Raw genomic sequence first — 26862 nt, 5'->3', positions numbered from 1 at the left:
TTCATTTCCTTAATCATAGCATGTTCCAGGATGCACAGGGTCACAGATATGAAGGGAAAAAAAAGTTGTTAATTTTCCTTAATGGCATATTTTTGAAAAAATGTACTAGGCCTCTCTCATTACCAGAACTAATTTTTAATCCATTCCTTGAATTAGCAAACTACTTCTAAAAGTGTGGCCTACATTATTTGTAGAGGCAGAAATTTTTGTAGAAGAATTGACAAGAAATGTCATCAGTGAAATATGAACTTTGATATGCTCCTTCTGCCTCTTACATGGCTTTCTTTTCTTCTCTGTACCTGCTACACTGTCCAAAACACAGTAAGTACTTAATAAATTGTGAATTTATGACTCTTTCTCCTTCATCCTCAAAGATATATATATATATATATATAATCGAATTCGTTCATCTGAAAAATTCCACCTAGGCCCATATCCCAACAAATTTAAATATTCTCCAACATTAATCCTCCCTTGCAACAACAAGCATCATTAACTGAGTGCTTAAAATATGTCGTGCGCTGTAGTAGATGATACCCTGTTATTTTTTTATTTAAATTTTTTTAAAGATTTTATTTATTTATTTGACAGTGAGAAAGAGAGAGAACACAAGCAGGGGGAGCAGCAGGCAGAAAGAGAGGGAGAAGCAGGCTCCCTGCTGAGCAGGGAACCTGATGCAGGGCTCCATCCCAAGACCCTGAGCCGAAGGTAGACACTTAACTACCGAGCCACCCAGGCACCCTATTTTAATTTTTTTATTGATACCCATATTATTTTAATTTTTACAGAATCTGCTTTATGGCCCCATTCATTCAAGAAAAATTATGTAATCTGACCAAATTCTTCCATTCTCCAAACCAGCTACTTGAGTGGCCAAACTGGTGAGCCTAAATAATTTCTATTTTATTAAACTAACCCTTCTGATGTGACTCTTAATGGATAGTCCAAAGAAGAAAAAAAAAAAAAAATCAGGGCCACAGGAAAGATTATTAATGTGTCTTTTCTATTTACTCCATTTATCCCACTTTGGGTTGAAAGCATTATTACTCTTTCTTAGATAAATTAGTGCCTATGAATTTCATAAATAAGCTTGCACAACAGACCTATTCAGACATATGGTAGAGATTTCTGTAATACATGCCATTCATCCTTAACGGTTTTTATTTTGAAATTCTCTTTGTAAGAGTGCAGTTGTTAGTTCATTTTACTTCCTGAAACACTTGTGTAAGTATTGTTCTCTACAAACAAAGCAACATAATGTAGAAACAAATTATTTAGAAGTAAATTAAAAGGATTGAGCATTCTAAAATGCAAATCACATAAGCTTTCTACTAAACAGATAAGACAAAGCGAATGATGATTTCTCTTGTTTCCACACAGACTACCTTAAGTACAGCTTCCATACTCCCTACTCACAGCCTCCCTCCCTTCTCCCTCTCCCTTTAAGCACCCTCAGAGAGACAAAGCATAGCTCTGGTGAAAGAAGAAACCATGAAGTCTTCATCTTCTTCTGGCAATTTTTTTCAACACAATCAAGAATCATTTTGTTGAGCATAGAAACCAGGAAACTTTGGGGCAGCATTCTAAGTTACTCTAGGAAAGATCTTTTTATACGTACAAATGCGTAAGATGTATTGCCTTGATGTTTATAGGACAAGTTTAAAAAAAAATCTGCCATGCTTTCTAAATTCAGCCTGAAAATGTCAGCACAAGTAAAATGGTAAAATACGTAGAATTTTATTCTAATACCACGTTGAAACTTTAGATGATTCAACTCTAGAAATTTTGAGCTGGTGGGAATAGTATGTAATTAAATTTTCTTTATTTTAACCACTCACTAGAATAAAATAGTTAACAATAGTTAAAACTGACGGAGATGCTAAGAATTTTAAGCTAAAAGCAGTTCTTTGAATTTATTCCAGGCACGTTTTATGCTCTTTAGTAAACATTTTATTTCTAACAGCTACCTGAATTTTATTAAATATAATATCCCAGCTGGAGAAGGACTGCCAATTCTCCCCACAAACTAGTATCACTTAAATTTGGTTGGTTGGTTTTTGTTTCCCAGCCCTTCTTTAGCCTGAAGTCACTTCTCAGAGATGCAGTCGGTCTTCCCAACAAACCAATAGAGTAAGTATATCAGATTTTTACACAGTGAGGAAGCAGAGGAGCTGGATCCAAATTTGGGTCCTCTGGGGGGTACCTGGGTGGTACAGTTGATTGAGCAACTGACTCAGGGTCATGGCCTCAGGGTCATGAGATGGAGCCCCATGTCGAGCCCCATATGGAGCCCTACACTTGTTGTGGAGTCTGTTTCAGTTTCCCTCTCTCTCTGCACCTTCTGCTCATGTGCTCATTCACTCTCTCTCTCTCAAATAAATAAATCTTTAAAAACAAACAAACAAACAAACAAAACACTTGGTTGCTCTGACTCATTCCACTGGCCTTTCCCTTATTCTATGGCAACTTATGTACAAAGTTAATCTTCTGCATGCTCCTTCCTTGAGGGATCTTGCTTTCAAGTTTACTGAACACTGCCCTGTCTCAGGAGGCAATAAACCATGGCAATGAAGAGCATCGTCTCTGAGGTTGGCTTCAGTATCACCCCCAACCAGCTGAAGGTTCAGCACACAATTTAAAACTCTCAATGACTCAGTTTTTTCATCTGTCAAATAGTATTAATAATATGAACTTTCATAATGAGCAGAAAATGAGGTTAACGTATGGAACTATCTAACCTATCAGAGTGCAAGGCACATAGCATTCATTTAATAAATGTCAACTAATTTTATTAGATATCTCAGCTTATACATATAAGAAAATACTCTAGAACAAACTTCCTCTTTCCTTCTGTGAAGGCATGAGAGAAGGGAGATCAACTTTAGTTTAACAAGTTTTTAGGAAAAGAAATATTTAAGGAGTGTTTTACCAGGGTGGATCAGGTTGGGGAAAACACATCTTTAACTCTTTTGCAATTAGGTTTTCACATTGAAATGACAACATTTTCTTGAAGGAGTCGCTAAAATGTTATGTGTACACGCACACACACACACTTAGATATTTACATATTCATTCAAAAACGTTCTGTAGGTAAAACAGGAATGCTGGCATTCTCTGTCATTTTGAGTGAGGCACATTCACACGTACTCTTCCTCAGGTACAGAGTTGCCACTGACTCAAGCTATGCCTTGTTTACCTTAAAACTTAATCTGTCCACCAAGACCTTTCAGCAAACACCTTGTTGGAGGTTACTTTTAAATCACAGGAACAGCGGAGTTCTTCAGGTGATATGATTCATGGTTGGTAATGAGAGCAGCTAAAACAATCTGTTTTCATAGAGTTCTTCCCCATCTTTTTTTTTTTTTAATTTAAATATTTTTATTTATTTATTTGTCAGAGAGAGAGAGAGTGATTGAGAGAGCTCAAGCAGGAGAGCAGCAACAGAGGCAGAGGAAGAGGCAGGCTCCCCACTGAGCAAGGAACCTGATGCAGGACTCGATCCCAGGACCCTGGGATCTTGGACCTGAGCCGATAAAGACAGACGCTTAACATACTGAGCCACCCAGGCATCCCAATTTCTTCCCCATTTTAATATAAACCTCTTCATTATTCAACAGGCCCACTGAACTATCCTAAAAGCTTTACTACCTCAAATATTTTTATGGAAAGGTTAGAAATAAAGAGACAGAAACAAGTAAACAACTGAACTTGCAGATGGAAACTTTCAAGGCCTCAGAGGATAATTACCTACCAAAGATGCTTAGATACACAGGCAAAACCATTAAGGGGGAAATGTCTAAGAGGTTAGAGTTCTTCTCTTCCCTCTCCCTTTTACCTGATTAAAGTCTTCAGAGTGATGCTTCCAGGGAAAGTTCCTTCCCAGGAAGGGACTTCACACTATACCCAGTAAAATCTTGTCACAGAGAGGTTTCAAAGAGGTACAAAACATATTGACATATACAGCTGCCCTCTCTCCTATCACCCTATATTGTTATTATCATTTGCTACCAAAATTTTTTAAAAATATCGGTGCCACATAGAATTAAAATCTGGGCTATAGATTTGGGGGGGGAGTTTGAATATTTGTTCTCTTGCTTATTAATTTATTAATACTTTTCACCTTCCCCCAAATGAAAGAAAAAAATTATCTCATCAAACTGTGCTAATCCAGGTCCCTCCTTTATATACCTACAGTGTTAAAGGTTCACCTTGGAATTAGGCAACATGGGAGTCTTTCAAAGTAGGAGTTTCAGAGATGAAAAAGATGGGTGCCAAGGTACTGTTGTTCCCATTCTGTCCAAAATCACTATCTACATGGAACAACATAACCTTCACCACAGTGGGATCCACATTTTCAAATGGAGGAAGAGTATCATAGAGCTAAGAGACAAATCCAAAGAAACAGAGCTAAGAGACAAATCCAATAGCTTTGGAAATAGATCCACTCAGATTCATGCAGTCGGAGGAAAGAAGCATAGGAAAAGAAAGGGGATGAAGGCACCACCTCTGAATTAGGCTTGGAAAAGTCTAGTGTAAAAAAGACACTTGAAGGAGGAGGCTCTCCAAAGCAATGTGTGGCTCCCTATACATTTCTAGAGGAACAAACCGAAGAAATCAGAAGTCAGCTTGGGCCATAGTTCCAAAGTTATTGCTGCTCTAGAGGACTCAGTAGGAATATGTAGGAGGTAAGAGGAGATTTACTCATCCTATTCTGAGATGTGAAAAGAACATATAGTTTATTTTTCTCACATAATTCTTCTTTAAATTGCCCACTTGGAATTACTAATTCACAATATTTTAATTTTGTTCTAGCTTGAGCAGTCTCCTTAAATTTAAGTATTGGGTCTACTCAAAGTTAACTCACTCATAGAGCTATTTATAAAATCATTTTCTGGAGGATACAGTCTTTTTCATAACACATGCTCTGTCTTTCATACTTCTTCCTCTTCTCCCATTCTTTCCTGAGATAATTCCTAGGCTGACCATGGGTTTATGACAGTGAATAGAAAGAGACTCAGTCCATGCATCAGATGCTTCAACTTCAGATGCTCTCAGGTTCCAGAAATAGAGAGGGAGGACCAGTCTGCTCCCTATGTGGATAACCTGAAGTAAATTCATGAACCAATTAAAATAGATGCCCATTCAGTAAGAATATCAGAAGGGACACTGACTATAAATAAACAATATAAGCATGACATTGCAGACCTGCTAAATATAATGGGTGACTACTGAAATTGGAATGTCCCACCTAGTCTTTTGGAAGAATCTGCAGGTGCCCCTCATTGGTGTCCATAGGCACAACCATTTCTCCTAGTCAAGGGTCAGGATCTTAAAAACCCACCACCTCGTTCCCTAATTCAATAACTGTTTTTCCTGCCATAATTCCTTAGGGCCAAAGGAATGGGTTTTCCATTTTCTCTGTCTCATCTTGAGTTTGCTCTACCCTTCACTAAAACTCGCTGATCTAGTCTACCATTCTTTCTTGATCTGTTGGAAGTTAATGGATTTAATTTACTAAGAGCTAATAGATTTAGAAAATCCTTTTTCTTCAACAGTACCTGATTTTCAAGAACATTATTGTGCTAAAGTAGAGAAGTCAAGAAGTTAAGCTTTGAAATGCAAAGTTGATCAGTAAGCCCTTTGTTTAATGTAGTACCACATCTGTTCTTTTGCAAGGCAATGGACTCTTGACTCAGCAAGGCAAAGATTTAAATATAACCAAAAATTGTTCCTTTACAAGTATGAATTAAATAGTGATAGTAGAAATTATAATCTAACTTGAAAAAATATAGCAAATATAAATAATAATACTTAAACACTACAATTATATATTAAGCAGTATATTAATTAAAGGCAGGCTAGAAAATCAGATCTTTATATCAAGAGCTCAAATCAAGATACTTTTGATAAGCTGCCCAAAGCTGCCAAAGAAATAAAGACTGGTAGTCTGGAAAAAGCCCTTCAGTGGGTCATGGATCATCAAGCAGGATTTTAGGCTATGTTGGGATTTTTTTTCCTACTAATTTTATTATTATTGTTAGACTTAAATCAGAGACCATGAATAACCATTGTGGACCTATCTCAGTTAATGCCCCAATCTCACTCCCTACTTTCAATCCCTAGCCTAAATCCTCATCACAAAAAGATGCTATTGCAAGGTCAACCTCTGAGGTAAATATAACACAGCAAAGGAAGACAGAATAGCAATCTGTATGACACTTGCACTCTAACCTAAAACTAGAATTTGAGGGGCCACCCTCATCATCCTTCTGATCTTCTACTCCATTCCAGAAAAATTAAAGAGACAGAATTTTCTGCCTGCTAAAACTTAAAAGTGTCAGCACATGGAGAACCCATTACTTCTGGCTCTCTAAATATCTAGAAGATAACTTCCCATGCAGAATACAACTTTAAATCATCATGGTCTACCATGACAGAATCCTCTGTGATGGAGAGTAAAATCTGACAGGTTTGGGGGAAGAACAATTGTTCTCAGGAAAACCAAAGTGATATTAAAGAATTCACTGTCAATTATCATATGGTTTCACTTAGTTGTGGAGCATAACAAATAGCATGGAAGACATGGGAAGTTAGAGAGGAGAAGGGAGTTGGGGGAAATTGGAAGGGGAGGTGAATCATGAGAGACTATGGACTCTGAAAAACAATCTGAGGGGTTTGAAGTGGCGGAGGGGTGGGAGGTTGGGGTACCAGGTGGTGGGTATTATAGAGGGCACGGATTGCATGGAGCACTCGGTGTGGTGAAAAAATAATGAATACTGTTATGCTGAAAATAAATAAACTAATAATAATAATAAAAAAAAGAATTCACTGTAGTAGCTACGAGTCACTGCCTACATCCAACCATCAGAGGAATGGAAATCCAAACTACAGAAAGGTGGTGGTTCAGATTCCCCATTTGAATGCATAGATGAACAAACATTTTCTGAATCCTTAAGTGATTTTTTTTTTTTCCTGAACAGTGCTAAGGTCTCCTAGTATATCCTATCCTATTCAAGACACCATTTTTCTAGCGTTTAGAATCTGGCATGTTTCCCAGTTACTAAAAATTCTAATGAAAAGAAGCAGTCACACAAACCCAACCTGACAAGCTTAAGATCTTTTGTTGGTTGCCTTCTATAATTGATATTACATGTATATTTAGAATAAATGGACGCTGTATCCCTGAGTTAGTCACTCATTCTAACATGTTTCACATTCTCTTGAATTGTGTGCAACTTTAGAAATTTCCAACAATCTTACTTTTAAATACCTCAGCCTACAATATAAAAGGACGTAGAGCTTATTTAAATGAAGACATTATACATAGCTCTGCCTGCACTCTTTCAAAATACTCAGTCAATTAACATAAGCTACCTTCCAGAGGATTTGCTTTAAGTCAGGTGGAAAGGAATATTACTTCAGAACTAAAGAAAGAAACAAGAATATGGAATGCACAGCAAACCAAACATCTGAGAAAGCATTAAGACTGTTCAGTTTCCCATATTTTAGAGGTGGTGGTATGGTCTTTTTTTCTCTCCTTTAAAACGTTCTGCCAAAGATTGTATTCTGGGTACAACAAAAAGACCTCAAGGAGGTCTCTGAAGGGATATAATGTCCAAAATGTTTCAGTCCCTCTTATCAGACGCTTAGGAAGTCTCTCTGCAGCCTCCAAAATATTGCAGGCTCAATTACCCTCAGGGTGCAGTGAGCGGGCAGCACCATTAATCATTCCCTGGGCACTAAATGCCCTGAGAACAATCCTGAGTCCTGTAGCATTAAGGGTGACCACGAACTGAGTGGGTCTCTGACAGCTGGGCCATGCTGCCACCTGGAGGTCAGCAGAAAACACAGCTCCTCAGATACTAGTCTTTTTCCTCCAGTTTGGAGGAGCTACCAAGGGTGGGCTTTGTTGAATATTCCCTCCTTCTTGAGCACTTAACTCTGTTCTTCCGCCTCCCAAAAATGTTGGGACTTTCCTCTTTATTGTTCACTTGCTTGTGGAGCAAGTAAGGCCAACTGCAGTGGGTGAAGGCCAGCAGTCTGAAAGTCCTTGCCTTCCATGCTTTCCTCCTCCACGCCTTCACTGACCTTGGAGCCCCACCTTTGGATGCACCTTTTCCCATGTTCACCCATCCATCAACAGACTGGGTGTCTCTTATTCTGCTCTAGAGAAAAGACATCACAGCCATGCTCTGTGTGAACAGGTAGAAGAAAAAAAAAAAATAGAGGGTCGTGGTCCAGTCATCATGAGTGTTCACACGGGTGAGCACCAGATGTTGTGGGACAAGCAGAAGGGATCCCTAAAACAGTCTAGAACGTTAGGAAAGAATCCAGTGGGAGGAATCCTTCAGAGGCATCATGGAAAGAAGAAGGGCATGTTTTTGAAATCTGAAAAGCCTATGCTCAAATCATATCTACAAATACAAATCATGCGATCTTTCCAATTTTTGTTTTCCTGACCTGGAAAGTTCTTTGTAATGACACCTATTGTATAATGGTATTATAAATGGTATTTCAGAGAAGGCAGAAATGATATGTGTCAAAAAGCTTGGCTAGTGTATTGGCTCAATACCAGAGAGTTGTTTTGTTTTAATAACAACAGCTCTGCCAGAGCAAGCTGGACTTCTCTGGGCAGAGACAGGGTCAAGGAAGGACAATACACACCAGGTCAGACAGTGGGAGAAGGGTGGCTTTAGGGAGATCCAAGTGGTATGTTCTCATTGGAAACATTTCTGTTTCACCCTTCTTTTCAGGTTTCTCTATATCTGTCTCTCCTCCTATATCTTGCTCTTTTTTGTTGTTATTCCACAATTGCCCCCATTCAACATTGAAAGGAAGGTAAAAATGCTACTTGTTGGGGCGCCTGGGTGGCTCGGTCAGTTAAGCATCTGCGTTTGGCTCAGGTCATGATCTCAAGTCCTGGGATTGAGCCCTCTGTGGGGCTCCCTGCTTAGCGGGGAGTCTGCTTTTCCCTCCCCTTCAGCTCCTCCCCCTCCCTGTCTGTCCTTCTTCCTTCCCCGCTCCCCCCCCCCACCGCATTTTTCTCTCTCTCTCAAATAAACAAAAAAAAAAATTTTTTTAATGCCCTTTGTTTCTAAAATAGTAAACAAATCTTCACGTTTTCAGCTAATTCATGATAACAACATTGGTCTGAAGGTGAAGCACCTGGGAAAGCTTCTTTTTTTTCACCAGATTTCCTTTTAAGTACTCAGTAGAGAACCTGGTGAGTGGATACTAACATTCTGATAAAATGCTAGCACTACTTTGTCCCTACAGAATGCACTATTAAGTTTGAGTGAGCTGTAGTGACACCTCCTGGTAAGAGAAAGGAAACATCACTTGATAGAAAACCATGCCTTTACAATTTTATGATCAAAAGCAATACATGAAAACATCTTTCCCACCTGCAGGGTTTTCCTGTCTAAGAAAAAAAAGTTTGCAAAGATAGATACACACTCATATATATACATACTCAGGTTCTCTAACGTCCACTTTAAAAACAAGCTAAATCCAAAGAAGGAAAGGTATGTTTTTATTTTAGGACCTCAAATAACTAATTTGACTTCTTAAAAAAACCTTCATCTGCTTATTTGAGCATTACACGTACAGAACTCTATTCAACATTCTCTAAGGTTAAGAAGTAAGATGCTATGGAAGTTGCCTTATGTAGTATTTTTTAACCTGGTTCTTTGTGAAATGTTGATCTGATACTTCCCCTCGAATGCCTCAACTATCAACTCTTAAAACCTCACCCAGCCCATCCTATATCCCAACAACGCAGTTTCCATTTAGGCCGTCCCTGGACTTAAACATCTTCAGGTGTAGAGTCCCCCAGTCCACCCATCACTCCCCTCTTCACTCTCAAGCTCTCCCCTTCTCTCAAAATGCACTTGTGTTCTGACAAGTATATTTAAGACCCTATGTACCAGAGCCAAAATGATAAGTGTTAATCGTTTAACTTTCTGTATCTCCTTAGTGACACACAGACCTTGCGAATACAAAGTTAGCTCTCCTAGAAATGCAATCCCTTGATTATAATAGTTAGAATCTCAGCCACCTAACCATCCATCCATCCACCCATCCAATATTTAATCACATATGACATGCAAGACCAATGATAAGACCTATTATGGAAACAGTAAGTTGTAGAGACTGAAAAAAGAATAGCAGGAAGTGTCTTTTAGATAAGTAAAAGTCAGGGAAGGGCTCTCAGAGGAGGCAGCAGAAGCGGAGACCTGTAGTACAAGAAGCAAGTATGGGGAGAGTCAGCTGAGCATGTTCCAGGCAGAGGGAACAGCATGTGCAAAGGCTCTCTGATAGAATGGGCTTGGTGTTTTCATGGAAATAGTGAGGAAACACAAATTGTCAAGAGCTGATGTTGCTGCAGGTGATCATATGGGTTTAATTCAAAGTGTAATGGTAAGTCCTTGAATAGTTTTAAGGAAGAAAAGGTATAATCTAATTTAGGTCTTGACAAATAGGTAATACATAATAGTACTCACTATACCAGATACTCACTTAATCCTAATAACCCTATAAAATAGGTATTAATATTCCCATTTTTTATCACTGGGAAAATGGAAGTAAAGAGAAGTCAAGTAACTTGCCCCACTCCACCCCACTCTGGTCTCACAGCCAGTAAGTAGCAGTGGTGGGATTTATAATCAGGCCACCTACCCATGGGGTCCATGCTTCAAACGCTTTGCAATATAGTCTCTCATGTTATCAATTCTGCCAGAGCAAAAGTGGGAAGAACCTGCTAGAAGCTAAGGCAATGACCCAGGCTGACATTATGGGGTTTCACTCTGGAAGGATAGCAGTAGAGATGGTAAAAATTAAATGGATTTGTGATATATTTTAGCTGTAAATTCTATAGGTCTTGGTGAATTGAATGTGGCTGGCAAGGGGAATGTGTCATAGGGACAGATGTTTTAAGAACAATTGAATCACAATGTAGAAATGACTTTTACTATTGTTTATTCACTGTACATTTTCTATGCTAACTTCCCCTCAAGAAGTTTTCTCTTTCAAGCTAATATATTCAAAGGATTTGCTATGCAGCACACATTTCATCTCAGTGCCCACTGGAACAACTTTTTAACATGGTTCACTAACTTTTCTGGTCTCTTCTATGTATATATAAAAAATTGTATGATGTACTATATACAGTTTAAGATTGTTTTCTCTTATACTATATCACCTACTTTTACCTTGTCAATAATTATTTTTTGAAAAAAAGTAGTTTTAAATAATGCTTACCATCCTATTATAAAAATGTGCTATATTTTATTGTTTTAGTCTATCTTTGGAAAGGCGTATTGCTTCTAATTTTTCATTATTCTGGGTAACATACTTTATATTCAACTTTGACAACAACCCTGATTATTTCCCAATGCTAAACAACTAAAAATGTAAGTTTTAGGTCTAACAGAATATTTTTATCCCCTAACAAATTACATTTACATATTTCTACCTTGTATTCCACTGAAGTATAACAGCTGAAATATCATCAGTGCTGTGGGAGAGAACCTGCAAGAAAGCAGGTTATGTGGGAACAAATACTGGTAGGTGGATAAATTTGGCAGTCTCTGTCTGCAAAAAATATTTGTTGATTGCCTCACTTATATCAGTGAATAGGAAGCAAGGCCTTCATCTGAGGGTAAAGGTGTAGACAGAGGTACTGAGTGTTTAAGGAAAGAAGACAAAGTATGATCTAGTCCTCTAGAAGAGTGGATGGAATAAGCTAACACAGTAAAAGAATCTGATACTATTTACCATTAATGCATATGTACCTTATACTCAGTAAGTCCTTATTCCATGTTTATTAATGAAAGTGTATTTTTCTTAATGAAGGGGTAAATTTCCTGATAACCCTTCATTAGCAAGAAATCAAGCTGCCTTGACCATACCTATACCATGCTATACGTGACTAGTACATTTGTTGATTAAAAGTGTTCAAAACAAGAAAAGTATTTACTTCCACATGTAGCTTGAATCCAACATTTATTTTCTGTCTTTAGCTTTTGAATAAAAATTATTTCAATATATACTATATTTAGATTTTTCTAAACATTCTCATTCTCACAATATTGCTGTAACACACATACACGCACACGCGTGCACGCGCACGCACACACACACACACACACAGAAAAAGTCAGGTTCAAATCCAACTATAGGATTCCTTCAAACAGAAAATTTCTTTTAAATAAATCTGTAGAGGCACCTATGGATCAGTCAGTTGGGCACCAAACTCCTGGTTTCTGCTCAGGTCATGATCTCAATGATATGAGATCGAGCCCCCTACTCCCCTATCAGCTCTGTATTCAGTGAGAAGTCGGCTTGGGATTCTCTCTCTCCCTTTACCCACCCCCCACTGCCACATGCAGCCTCACCCCATAGATAAATAAATCTTTAAGTAAGTCTTTAGACAAAGATAGACATTTTGCTAATTTAGTAGAGAAAATAGGACATTTCGAGTATAGCATGAAGAAAATACCAAATAGTTAATAAATTGGAAAATTCTTTAATAAGTTATGTCTTTCTAGGCAGAAATTTACAGCGTATCTCTTGCTTTCTGATACTATATACAAAATACATACTGAAAAAAAATGTGCAGAATAAATTAAGAATTTACCTTGCATTTTTTATTTGGTTATTCTACCATTAGGCAGATATAGACATGGCATAAAGAAAGGAAAGGCCAAATTCTGACCTAATACCACAGTATTAGAATTGCAGTTACATTATAATTCTCTCACTGCTCCTAGGGAAACTCCAACAGCCATTAGAAATAATATAGGTATAAAATGGGATTTCAACTCAGACCTTTAGAAGCAGCTATTCTTAAAAATTAAGTTACTTGATAAATGTTCAAGTTTCTTCCTCACTTTTTTCTATGTGATCATTTATCCTATGTGCTTTGGATGGACGTTACCAAATCTCTGAATTCAAATTCATAACCCCAAGAGTTACTCATACCTGAACAAGCTGGTGAGGAATACTTAACTGGTCTCCAACTCTCTTAGGGATAATTTGAAGACAAATTCTCTACTCAAATATTATTAATTACATATTTAGCACCTTAGGTAGCTTATTTCTGAGAGGCTTTAGAGATCAAAAGGGATACAAAAAAAGTGATGAGAATCAAAGCTAAAACATCAGTTTGAATTGGGCTGCACAATGAGAATTTACTCTAGCACTTTGTTGCAATGTAATCTATAAATAACCCTCTGAGGTTCACTTGCCAATTAGGAATCATCACATGGCATGCACCTTAGAAGACAGTAGCTAATTTGCATGTCTGTGAAACATTAATTTGATGAAAATTTTAAAGCTTTGTGCACTATTTATATCATAATTGGAACCACACTAAATGTACCAATACACAGGTTTTCATTGTATCCAATGTGCTTCTTAAAAGGCTACGTTTAAATGATCAGTATTTATCATTGTCTACTTGAGAGTTTGCTTCAATTCACAACATATCTGTGTTTTAGACTTTAAATTATTTTTAACATTAGCCGCAATTGAGATGTCTGGGGGAAAATGGTGTCTATGTGGGAGACAGAGAAGATGAGAATCAGATTTATACCCAGAGGTAGCTGGTCAGATTTGGAAGTTTAATTCAGAGTCTGTGGCCTTAGCCATAAACATGTCACCCTGGGTCAATAATTTAGTTCTAATTTTTTTCAAGTTTTTACTTTTTTTTCCCCTCTCCCTGAGTTTTTCAACAATCAAAAAGAACAGTTTTGTGGGTGGTCCCTTCTAAGAGCTTAAAATGGTTGTTGATTCAAGTACAAAGGGAAACAACCAGTGGGTGCTTACATTTAACTACTGTATTTAAGTACAATACTTGGAAAAAATATTGTATTTACATATCCAGAAATTTCATAAGCTGACAGCCTGGTGGAGTGAGCTTGCCACCAGAATTGCCACACCTGTCAGTCAAGTCCAGCCACTGGCTGATTAGGTAGCAAGCAGAAAAGCCAATTAAAGACAGAAGAGGGGGAGAGAGAAAGAAAAGAGAAATGTCTGAAAATCTCCACCACCAAAGAATCACAATGATCTTTCCAACACTTATTTTTATTCTCACATCTTCAGACTATTTAGAGTTTAGTATACCCAGAGGGGAATTCTTTCTAATGAAAAGATTTGGTTACTTTGCTTTACTGGTAGGTAGTATTAATAATGTTTTTCCAGAAAGTGGAAGCTGAGCATCATTAAAGATAAGGTCTGGGTTTTTAATTTAATGCAACAGATGTGCAAATATATGTTATTAGCTAATTTGTTATGTGTTTATGGCTTCTCATTCTTGCCATACTCTAAGTATCTTTAGATCAGAAGTCATGCCTAAGTTTGGCTAGGGTCCTCACCCTTTGCTTAATAACTGTTTTCAGATTTGACTGTACTTCTAAACACTTACTCCTATTCATTTTGATGGTCTCCCCACACAATAGAAAAAATAGACATTTTGACAAAAAAATAAGTAGAATACAATAAAGTCACTGAGAAACATAATATACACACACATACATTCCACAGAGCTTTATATGATCAATAAATTAGACTTGGACTGGCTCTGAGTCTTCTAGAGGCCAAAGTAAAAGAGAAAATATAATCAGTTAAGAAATATACATTATTCCTGAGATTAAAAATAATAATTTATCATAAATAAGCTATATATAAAAAGTATATACAATCAATTTGCATTAGTCTATATCTTCACTTCAAAAATGTCTATATTTTCATCGATCAATTATGTTAATCTTTATTTTAAAGAAAATCTAAACAAATATTGGCTATTAAGGATATCTTATTCAATACTTTTTCTTCATATTAGTTTATGGGAAGAAAAATTAAATTTCAATTTAAATGCACTTACTTGAATCACTTCACCAATTTGTTTATGGTCGCATCTAGTTATGAAACTTGAGTGGCAAGCTTCATCTCTCTTCTTAAATATTTAATAAGTTCTAAACTTGTAAGAGGAAACTGAACTTTTTAAATAAAATGCCTCCAAAAGAAACACTGACAATTTTCATTTTTACATAAATAGAACAGCATTCCCTCCCCTCCAGCCTTCCATACACACCCCATACCTGGCATATAAAAAATAAAAAAATAAAAAAAAAGAAATAAAGAAAAAAAACAGTGGGTAGTTTTCATTACTTAATACAATGGAAAATGAATGGAATTAAAGTCAACATTCAAATGTAACAAACCAAAGAACTATGACACTCTATTACTTTGCCTTATGTATGTGAAGATAGTGCCTAAATTATCAAATGTATATTATGTGCCACACAGCTTGGACTTTTAAAGGTCAAAGAAGTATTCCTCAATGAATTTATTCAATGAAACCTGTCCTTCTCTTCCTGTGTTAAGCTCTGACTCTTCCCAGGTTTAATAAAAGTTGTTCTCTCTTTCTTCACTCTTCCCCCCACCCATCCCCACGTTTCCAACAGGAAGTCCCTTACGATGTTGAAGATATTTACACATAAATTTATGACATAGGATAAAAATAACAACAAAAGATTCAGAGTCAACAGAGTATTATTTTAAAAGGAAATTAATTGTGAAGAAGAGAAGAGGAACAACATAAACTCAGAAAGAGTCTGAATGGTAGTATATAGTACAAATAATTCTCTATTTGGGGGTCCTGAGAAATTTCAGCAAGTGGTTGTGGAGTAATGAATGTTTGTAATTCATTAGCTACTATTTTAAAATGCAAAGCACACCATGACATCAATGATGTTCTTTTTAATCTCAACAAACAGGCTATTACAATAAAAGCACTTTCAAAAAGACAGTATATTTAAATATAGATTTTGATAAGACTTCAATATGTTAATAACAATGATTCAATAACATTTCATAATTCTATAGAAAGAAAATGTGTTATAAGATTGGTTTAAAAATATATGTTTATATACACCAACCTTCTGTGAGTGTTTAGTAACAGCTAGCATTTCTATCCTGAAAATGTCTTTTCCTCAGGACCCTTGAGTAAGGTTTCAGATCTTTAAGAAAATAATCACTGTTTACTTAAAAAAATAAATTTTTTGCCAAGTAGAGAAAATAATAGCATTTTAAAGTGCTTGATTTTCTTTTCTCACTTTCCATCTTCCTTCAGCCCCTAGACAACAAAACAATGGTTCTTTCTTCATGTGGAAGAGTAAACTCAATAAACACAAATGGCTAGGGGGCCTCACAGCAGTGAAATTATGGCTTCACAAGGACTTTTTTTTCTCTTTTTGAAGAAACACTTTTAAAAGGACCTTTTCCAACATACTTTAAAGTCATGCATGTTTCAATGATATAATTAAATTGGCAACACTAAACATTGCTGACTGATAAATGAGGCCAAAATAATTAAGTTCTGTTTTTTGTACAATCAAGATTTAGAGCAGCAATCAATCTGGGTAAGAATTTGGAGTCAGGAGATTTCAGAAGATGAGCAAGCAACTAGATAAAACTGGTCATGTGGGAAGGTGATTAAATGAGTATACAGTTTATACATAGCTGTGGATACCTTCCATGTCTTAATCTTCATTAGAACCTGGTTGATTCATTGTTCGTGTGCTTTCATACTAAACTGGACATGGTATGTGAGTAGACAAACAAAAGAACAGCTTAAAAGATAATCCTATGTACTCATTGAGCTAACTATTGATCTTGAAAATGTAAAAATATTAATAGATTGAAAATACAAAAGTTTTTTTTTTCAAAGCAAAAAAAAAAAAGAGGCTCAAATAATGCAATGGAAAAGATTAAGGAATATAAAGAGTGGTAAAGGGCATGAGGGAGAGAAAGAGAGAACACAATATACTTTCCACATGTGTATTTATGGAACTGTGTATGTTGGATGCCTACTCCAGTTTCCATTTTTATTTATCTTCTACCTCTCCCTTCCTTCCTTAAGATAAATCACACGGTTTTCCGTATCCTATTAACAACACCCCACTCCACATGGTCTTCCCTGTGGAATCAGACTGTGGTCAGAAAGAAGTGCTGCTATTATTTCTACTGGAGGCTGGAACTCCAGGCTTCAGCAGACTAATGCACTTAGCAGGTCCATCAGGCAAGTCAGAGCAAAATATAAACAGGGCAGTCGGGTGTGTTAGTAGCTACGGGGATTTACAACCGGCTACAAACACATATAAATATATGTATACGTAATATAGATGCACATACACATACATATATATTATTTATATAAATTTAAAAAATCCCTCTTGTCAGGAGCTTACTCTGATTAGTAGCCATGGACCTTAGAGAAAGAAGGAATATCCTTTTCAGGAAAATGCACCTCCTTTGTAGTGGGCTAAAGAAGAGACATCATGAACAGGTGATATCGCTGTAATTTAGAAAAACAGGAAAACTCAAGAGTGTCCTACTCTCCAACAAAATGAACAAGCACCAGCTGTGTTTTGGCATCTCCAACTATGGATAACCGTCTCTCTTTGACTCCAGGTGCACATGTCTGCCTCCATGAATGTTAGCATGCGGCTAGGATAGGAGAGCAAGGAATGTGTACACGAGTGCTTGCTCGTGTGTAGAGTGGAAATTGCACTTTATTTTTAAAAACGGATTTTCCCCCCGGAACTCTGCAATTCAACTCGCTGAAAGCAGAAATAGAATAAATACACATGCAAAAACAGAGGGGGAGGGGGCGAAAAAATAAACCCCACCCAGGAACCTTCTTTTAAGAAACAGGTGCTAGCTAGCAAGAGAAAGCAGCCAGTTGCCAATAACAATTAAAACTCCATCTTCCTGACTCTGAAAACAATTTCTAGGGGGAAACAGGCGCCCTGTTTCCTAGGGTTTAATTCACTAGGTTGTCTCTGCGAATTAGAGTCAGATCTAAGTTTCACACTCTGGAGCGGTTTTCGCTGTCGACTACTACTGCCCTCCCAGCTCAGAGAAGTCCGTTTCCAAACTGGGTAAGCCCTTTTCTCCGAGCAGCCTTGACCTCACTCCTCCAGGTCGTCACTTTTATTTACGGCCCCGTGAGCGCTGTCTGTGTCGCTCAGCTCGTCCCCAAGAACAGTCACCGCGAACAATGAGCCAGAGGAGGGACCCACCCAGCGAACGCCTGCTCTCCGGCCGCGCGCAAGCCCGCTAGCGCGGGACGCTCCTGGCTTCGGGGCTCCCGGGGCCCCATCCTTTCCCCCTCCAGAACCCCAGAAAAACAGGAAGGTAGGTCGTTCCCGACACCTAGACTCTCGCTATCACTCAGGAAGCCCTGTTCCCAGAACCCACCAATTAAAGCTGCCGTATCTCAAAAGAAAATCTGAAGAGGGGGCGGCGTGGCGGTCCCGCCGGCTGCCCACCCGGATGTAACTAGCCCAGTTGGGAGGTTTGGCACTCACTCACGCCCGAGTCCGCGGCTTACTGAAATCCCGAAGGATTTGGGGTGGGGGCAAGAGGTGGGGCCAGGAGCCATAAAGTGGCTTCCGTCCCCTCCCCCCGGCCTGGCACGGCTCCGGGATCGGGCAAGACACAAAAGACGGGTAGTAGCCGTGCCACCAACTCTTCCGCCGCCTCCATCTGCGCTGCGCAGGCGAACGCGGCGGCGGGGCCTCGGGGCCGGGTCCCCGCGCCGCCCGGGGCACGCCCGGAGCCCGGGAGCATCCCTGGACGCCGCCGGAGCTTCCTGGTGCGCTCTGCGCGGAGCCCCCCAGCAGGAGCTTTGAGCTCCACAGATAAAGAGGAGAAATGGAGAGAAAAGGCAAGACTTACTTGGGGACCGAAGGCTCAGCCGGACTCCCGCTTCGGACTCGGCAGGTGTCTGGCACCGCGGGCCCAGGCGGAAGGCGCTGGCGCAGCTCCGAGCTGAGCTCCACTTGAGCGAGGACGGAAACTCCCCTTGCTACCCGGCCCCGCGCCGCGCTCCTCGCTGTCACGGCACCGAGCGACGCAGGCACGCTCCCCACTGCCGCCTCTGTCCTGGCGGGTCTCTCTGCCCTCCTCTCCCGGTTCGGCTGCTCCCCCACAGACCACACCCTGTCACCTCAGCAGCCCTCCACTCCTTCCTCTTTGACACTTCCACCGGTTACTCCTCCGTCTGCGTCCCCCCACCCCCCTCAGCCCACGTGCTTCTGCCGCTCCCTCGGCTCTAAACTTCCCCTGCCAAAGCCCCCACCACTGCTCTGAAAACCTAAGGTCTCCCAGCTGAGGAAAGGTCCTGGGGTAGCATACAGCTGACTGACCTTTAGGTCATCACCACAACCACCATACAGCCCCCCCTCCCCGTCGCCGCCCCCCACCCCCGCCAGCCACTTAAGTAGGCAGAACCCATTATGTTGATTTTGTTAATGCGATGGTTTAGGTATTGTGTATTATGTATATAAGGACGTTATTTTTAATATGTCATCCATCACTTTTAATACAATTTATTCCTGAGTGTCACTTAGTAATCATCTAGCAGCTTAGTCATTGACCTTTGGGACTGGACTATCAGCCCAGCTTTCTGCATAAGGTAAAAAGGCTCAGCAAAATTCCAGAAAACCGTCTTTTGCCCAGTCCAATTTTTTAAATGCTGTTTTCTACTGAGAGCCCGTCTCTCTTATTTTCTGCTGTTGTTATAGAAATATTCTGATACTCACTTTTCTGTGTTCCTGCAGACAAAATTAGAGATTCCTTCCTAAGGGCCCCATCAGCACTCTGTTCATAATATCCATGATAGTTCTTTCCACCCATGTGGTATTCTCTCTCCGTGTGACTGCCTTTACTACTGGTCCATAAGTTTCTCCAGGCAGAAGTTTGTCATGCTCTAACTTTATCAAGCGGCTTCTAATGTAATCCCTGGTACATACTATATGCTCAAAAAACTGTTCAAGGAATGAATGCCCTTTAAATATGATGCAAAGGTTGGTGGCTTTATATCCTATTTAAAGAAATGAAGCCTTCAATGACATGCTTGTGTGCAGCTCAACTAATAGGTCATGTTGAAAACTAAAACCTTTTTACATTTGGCTGGGTAATTTCTCATACATTCTTTAATGTCATCCTTAAAACAAGTCTTCTTTGTAGGTGTTACCAACTTTTTCTAACTTGGTGAATGGAACGAAGTTCAAAGCTCCTAAGCATCAGAACTGGGCTCTGCATTTCTCCAGACTAGCACAAGCTGTGTGAGGTTGGCATTCTTCTCACACTTTCATCCTGCCCTGACTGCCCAGTGCCGGATGCTAAGCTACCTACTAGCTCCATGGAAGAGCCTGCCCAACCAGCCTTTTCCAAAGTAGTATTTTTCCCTTCCATTGTTCTCTCTTGTTAACTCTTCAGCCTCTTAAGTCAGAGCTCTAAAAACAAACAGCAAAAACAAAAATTTCCCTAAACTCAGACCTCTTATAAGCACTTACTGTCTTAATTCTTAAACTTAAAAAAAAAAAGTTTGCTTTGTTTTGTTTTTTCATATATCTTGCTTCAGCTATCCTGTGTCTTACACAGGGATTTATTTCTTTGATACCTTCTTTGAAATAAAGAGAAGCTAACATTAAGTTAGAAACATCATCTAACAGCCAGCCATTACTCTGAGCCCTTTGCACATGCATTAGCTTATTTAATCCCCAACAACCTTAGAAAGTAGAGATTATTTTATACATGGGAAATAGGCACAGAGGTGGGGTCACATAGCCAGTAATTAGTGTGGATCAGGAGTTGGATTTCTGACAGTCTGCCCCAGGAGCGGCTCTCTCTCCACCTTCAGTGATTCCTTGTACCTAAGAGATGTTAACAAACACTTGTAAATAATTCATACTTACTCCTCTAGTTTTAATAACAGAAAAAAAGCTTAATAGCAGACAAGAGAGACCATAAGTCATGAAATGGGGCAGACTTCAGGTTATCAAGGAAATATGATTGGCCCCAACACCGTGAGAACTGCTTTCTTTGGTGGGATTATGGACTCTATCTCTGACATATATTTGAAATATGAGAGGAATACAGTCCAGGTTCATGATTTCAGGTGTGGTGTGTGTATGAGATAATCAAGACTTCAAGGCTGAATTCCAGATCTTTCCTCACAACCAGTGAAAGACATCCCTGGCTAAACTGACTCCTGGCTAAGCCCACCCAAGCCAATGTGTGTTCTTCGGGGATCTTGCTCTGTGTAAGTCACCTCCTCAGTCCTTGTGGCAGGCTGAATAATGGCTCCCAAAAGACATTCATGTCTTAATCCCCAAATCCTGCCAGTGTTCCTTATGTGGCAAAAATATGGACTTTGCTGATGTGATTAATTAAGGATCTTTAGGTGGATAGATTATCCTCATCCTAAATGTAATCACCATGTCCTTATAAGAAGCAGCAGGAGATTTGACTCTCAGAAGAGACGGCAGCATGATCAGAAAGGCAAAGATGGGAGAGATGCAGCCACAAGGCAGGGAATGCCAGAAGCTGGAGGAGGCAAGGGAGGGTTTCTCTCCAAGAGCCTCCTGAGACAGCATGGTCCTCCCTACATGTTGATTTTTGGACTTCGGGTCTCCAGAAATGTAGGGAAATAAATGTATGTTGTTTTATTTTTATTTTTTTTCCCCCCGTAATTTCTTTTATTCTTCCTACTTTACTATGCTTCACAGAATTTTTTTTTTTTTTTGACAGAAAGTTGGATTTATTTGTGGACATGAATATGATGGGAAGGGGTAGTGCCAAGATTCTCATGAATGCAGAGCCCTCCATTTGTCCAAGGGGCCATGGTTAGGGATGTATTTGACCCCACAGCTATCTGGGATAAGCCGCTTTTCAGCCATCACGTCTTCAAATTCATCCGCATTGAACTTAGTAAAGCCCCACTTCTTGGAGATGTGGATCTTCTGGCGGCCAGGTAACCTGAACTTGGTCCTGTTTAGGGCCTCAATCACATGCTCCTTGTTCTGCAGCTTGGTATGGATGGACATGATGACTTGGCCAATGTGGACCCTGGCTACTGTGCTTTCCAAAGGCACCCCGCATACCTGTCTGCAGCCTAAATTGGAGATAGCCATGAGGTCAGACCCCAGCATCCACCAAAAAGGGTTGTCTCCAAGGTCCCTTAGGGCAACCCATACAATCAACAGGTTGCATACACTACCGAGGAGGCTACTGTTTGCAGCCATGGCACACTGGGCCCAATGTATGTTGTTTTAAACCACCAAGTTTGTGGCAGTTTGTTATAGCAGCAGAAGGAAACTACTATAGTCCCCAAATCTAGAAGATGACTTTCTATACCTAGGGTTGATGTCCCAAGCAGTTGGTCAGTCCTCTCTTCTGTGGATGACAGAGCCAATCAATTGAGAGAGAAAGGGGGAGGCATTTAACCCCCAGCATCATACTATGTAAAAAGCCCTGCAATTTAGACTTTTTCATTACCTCCAAGTAATAAATATGTAAAATAACCAGGATACACTTACCCAATTTAAAGTAAACTTGAAATTTTATTTATTTATTTATTTTTTAAAAGATTTTATTTATTTATTTGACAGAGAGAAATTACAAGTACACTGAGAGGCAGGCAGAGAGAGAGAGAGAAGGAAGCAGGTTCCCTGCTGAGCAGAGAGCCCGATGTGGGACTCGATCCCAGGACCCTGAGATCATGACCCGAGCCGAAGGCAGCGGCTCAACCCACTGAGCCACCCAGGCGCCCCGTAAACTTGAAATTTTAAATTTGTTTTCCACTACTTGACCACACTACCTAAAGTATATGATGGTTTAATATTAAAATATATATGCTATAATTAGGTAGTGAATAGTAAAAACATATCTTCATTGAGTTATAAGTGTTAACTTGTAAAATGAAAAAATATATAAACACTCTATAAACTTTGTAACACTTTTTGGAGCTTTTCTCACATTTTGCTATATTTGAAATCTCTGAACAAAGAAACAATCAAAAAAATGTGGCCTAGAATTTTTTTCATCTCTGAGAGGTCCTGGTAACTGAAACTAAGAATTTTGATAAATTAATTTAAATATATATATATATATATATATATATAGCCTTTTTAACTAGATCTACCAGGTAAAATACAGGACACCCAATTAAACTTGAATTACGGATAAACAACTAGTAATTTTTTGACATGAGTCCACATGCCATACAATATTTAAGTCCACAAATCATCTCTATTTTGAAAGCTGTTGTTAACCATGCATTATTTGGGATTTGGAGATGTGCTTGTACTAAAAAGTTTTTTATTATTTATCCAAAATTCAGATTTAACTGGGCGCTCTGTATTTTTATTTGCCAATTCTGACAATCCTGTTCTGTGTTTTCCTATTCTTCTTCCTTCCCTAGAATCTCCACCTTTCCCCCTCAGTTTTCATTGGGACTAACTAATTTATGTTCACTGAAAGCAAGGCTAAAACAAAATTTAACCCCTCACTGCTGGCCTAAGTTCTAAAGCCTTGTTCCACATAGAAGAAGTGGGAGAATGATGTGAGTCTCCTTTTTTCTTGTTTTAAAGAACAAGAATTATTATTTGACAGAGCGAGACACAGTGAGAGAGGGAACACAAGCAGAGGGAGGGGGAGAAGCAGGCTTCCCGCCAAGCAGGGAGCCCAATGCAGTACTCAATCCCAGAACCCCGGGATCATGACCTGAGCCGAAGGCAGACGCAACGACTAAGCCACCCAGCCACTCCTGATGTGAATCTTCTATGATTTGGCCATAGAGTAAGATCTAATCCACCATCAGGGAATTTCCCATTAGGTGACAAGAGTGTTAAGCATGCTCCTATTTATCATACAGATAGTAGAATGGATTAAAATGAAGACTTGTTTTTTTCCTTTTGAACTACTTTCCATCACTCACAGACCTTTGTATTCAGTACAATAATTCTGACCAGAAGTGAGTAATTATTCTTTGCTCTTTTTCCATCCTTTCCCCTATGATTTCTGGCAGCAAGATGTATAGTAGGTGGGGTGGAGGAAGAGAAGATCATTTGTGTGGTCTGTATTAGAAACTTGATCAGGACACATAAAGCAAGTCAGGTAAATCACTAAGTTATTTGCAACTTAGTTTCTTCTTCTGAAGAAATAGAACACAGCTCTACATTCTGCACACCTTATATCCCACTTGTGTCTTTTTTAGGCATCAAACATTTTCCATTTTGAATTAAAATTACTTGGAGACATAAGAGTCAGATTTGGATTTGAAAGCAAGTATTCTAGTTGAGTGAACTTGGCAGGTTTTTACTCCCTTTTAAAGATTCTCAAGTGAAAACAGAGGGATAGCTAACAATAATCACCACATAAAGTTGTTATAAAATTAAATGAGAAAATATCTGTGAAATATTTCACATAGGGCTTCATATAGTTTAATCAATCAATAAGTGGTAACTCTTTTTTTGGCCTTACCTGATACTATCAATCCGTACAATGCTTTATTCCCCAGATATGTCTAATGTGCACATATTAAGTGTTCAAAGCATATTAGCTAAATCAATGGACAGATGGGTATAAGGTAATTTATGTGAAAGTGCTGTGAAATTGATAAAGTGCTATAGGATTTTTAAGAGGTTAGGTCTAATAGTAATAATTAATAAGTAATAACAGGTAATACCGTGAGTCTTTGATTCTGGCTCAGTTTTGAGAACAGCTCTGCAAGAAATGTTTGATGCCTAACCTTTTTCATCAAAAAATTCAACTGGGAGAGACACTGTCTACAAAAAAAGCAACATCTACTGATCAATGGAAAATGTTTCATTCATTCTGCTTTGCTCAATAAAAATTCACTACCTTCCTGCAAAGACTTTTTACTGTATTTCTTTTATTGTACCTATATTAAATTAGTTTTATTTAAATTTGATGGAGACCCCCTTTTACTCCACAAAAGCAATTTTTTATTTGTCTCTCCCTATCAGAGTGGAGTTCAGCAAGCCACAGCCAATGTGGTAACCCCACACTTATGAGGAATATAAGCTCCAAATTCCCAGAACTGCCTCTTGACTAATGATGGCTGTTAGGACTCCAGTAATCACTTGTCTGTATGCTAGAGATAGAGGGGGAAAGGTTAAAGAGTAGAAGGGTAGAAAGTGAGCCCCCACTTCTGACTCAAACTTCTGGAAACAGCCTTTCTAAAGCTCTCTGCAATGAATTTCACCATCTCTGGGTGCAAGGAGAAGCTGGGAAATGTCACTGTTAGCAGGACACACTGCTGCTTGAATACATTTAGGGTTCTGTTACTTAGGAGAAAGAAGAGAATGGGTATTAGGCAAATAACGAGCAGTGTTTGCTATTGACCTCTCTATTTTCCTTTTCATCTTCATCTTTGAAATCTTCCCTTTGTTACCCCATTGGCAACTCCTTGAATATACTATAACCTGAGTAATTTCCTCTCCTATTTCTGTGTGCCTTTTTCACTATTTCACAAATCCACTATTAGTCTTTTATATTATCCATACAGTCTTTTTCCTGTTTTTGTATTGGTTACTTACCCTAAAGTTCTTCATTTATATCATTTTTATTCAATTCTCAACCTCTCATACCATCCACTATTTTCTCTGATTGTTGCCCAACTCTGCTCTTTAATTCCACAGTCACTGACTTTATACATTTTTCTACATTTAATCCAGATGCTTTCAGGGCCTTTGGTCCTTTGTGATCTAGAAAACATTAGCTTGTGATATGATGTCTGGTATTTGCTTTGGAATAATTCAACATTAGAAGGGAGAAAAAGTCAGTGGTGTACAAATAAAACGAGATTAACCATCTGTTAAGATTACTGAAACTGGGTGATGGATATGCGGAGATTCATTAATCATTACTTCTAATCTTGTAGATGTTTTAAAATGTATATAGTAGAAAGTAAAGAAAAAAATGATTGTGGGACACCTGGGTGGCTCAGTCAGTTAAGCATGTGCCTTCGGCTCAGGTCATGATCCCACGGTCCTGGGATCGAGCCCTGAATTGGGCTCTCTGCTCAGTGAGAGCCTGCTTCTCCCTCTGCCTGTTGCTCTCCCCACTTGTGTTTTTTCTCTCTCTCTGACAAATAACTAAATTCTTAAAAAATCTATCATAAGGAAACTATCTGAAAGATATTAAAAGTAATGTTATTTAAAACAGGGGAAAATTGAAATGATGTAACACAAGTAATAATTTTAAAAAATTAGAGGTGCCTGGGTAGCTCAGTCTGTTAAACATGCGCCTTCAGCTCAGGTCATGATCCCAGCGTTCTGGGATCGAGTCCCACATGAGGCACCTGTTCAGCAGGTAGCCTGCTTCTCCCTCTGCCTGCTACTCCCCCCTGCTCATACAGTATCTCTCCTTCTCTCTCTCTCTGTCAAATAAACAAATAAAATCTTAAAAAAAAAAAAGAAAAGAAAGATAGAAAGAAATGATCCCTTGAATCTCTACTTTGCAGACTCTCCAAGTATAAAGTCCTCCCCAAAAATTTTTCAGAAAACTTTGGGAGGCTCACATTTTGTTAGCCCCCTCTACTTCTGGGATTTTCTCTTACATTGGTGTCTATCTCTATCCACATCCTTTCATATATAACTGTATTTTCTCCAAATTACAAACACACATACACATCCCTTTCTCACAAAGTCATTTTATGAAGTGCTATAGGCCCATATGCAGGTTTACATATTTCATAGCTGTATAAAAGAATACCTTTCTCTTCATTCCTTAGAGCTACATGTGGTCTTTTAACTTCATTTCCTTGAGATATGAACAGAAGTTTTGCGCAGTTTTCTGTTCCTCCAGTCTTCTGTTTTTTTTCCCCTGCTAATTGAAATACACCTGATTTTCAGAGTCTGACCAGCCATCCTGGGCCACAAAGGCAAAGCCATTAGATGGCAGAGTATCAGGATAGAAAAGGCCTGGGTCCTAGAACACTAGAGTCTTCCTTTGTCAGCTCTGGGCTGTCTTCCTTTGGTTTTG

The 26862-nt window shown here is 38.9% G+C and overlaps 1 protein-coding gene and 2 pseudogenes across 1 annotated transcript in view; all 3 read right to left on the bottom strand.

Annotated features, from left to right (window-relative positions):
* Window positions 1–19056, bottom strand: part of SEMA6D (semaphorin 6D) — a 573086-nt gene extending 554030 nt beyond the window's left edge. The window contains exon 1 of the mRNA XM_032343613.1: window positions 18745–19056. The gene's annotated coding sequence lies outside the window, so the exon portion shown is untranslated. The remainder of the gene's footprint in view (window positions 1–18744) is intronic.
* A 2574-nt stretch (window positions 19057–21630) lies between these two features.
* Window positions 21631–22052, bottom strand: LOC116591030 (annotated as a pseudogene).
* LOC116592196 lies at window positions 22016–22163 on the bottom strand (annotated as a pseudogene).
* Window positions 22164–26862: the final 4699 nt, after the last annotated feature.

Source organism: Mustela erminea, chromosome 5, assembly GCF_009829155.1.
Source record: "Mustela erminea isolate mMusErm1 chromosome 5, mMusErm1.Pri, whole genome shotgun sequence".
Lineage (NCBI taxonomy): Eukaryota > Metazoa > Chordata > Mammalia > Carnivora > Mustelidae > Mustela > Mustela erminea.
This window is presented reverse-complemented; position numbering and strand designations above follow the sequence as displayed.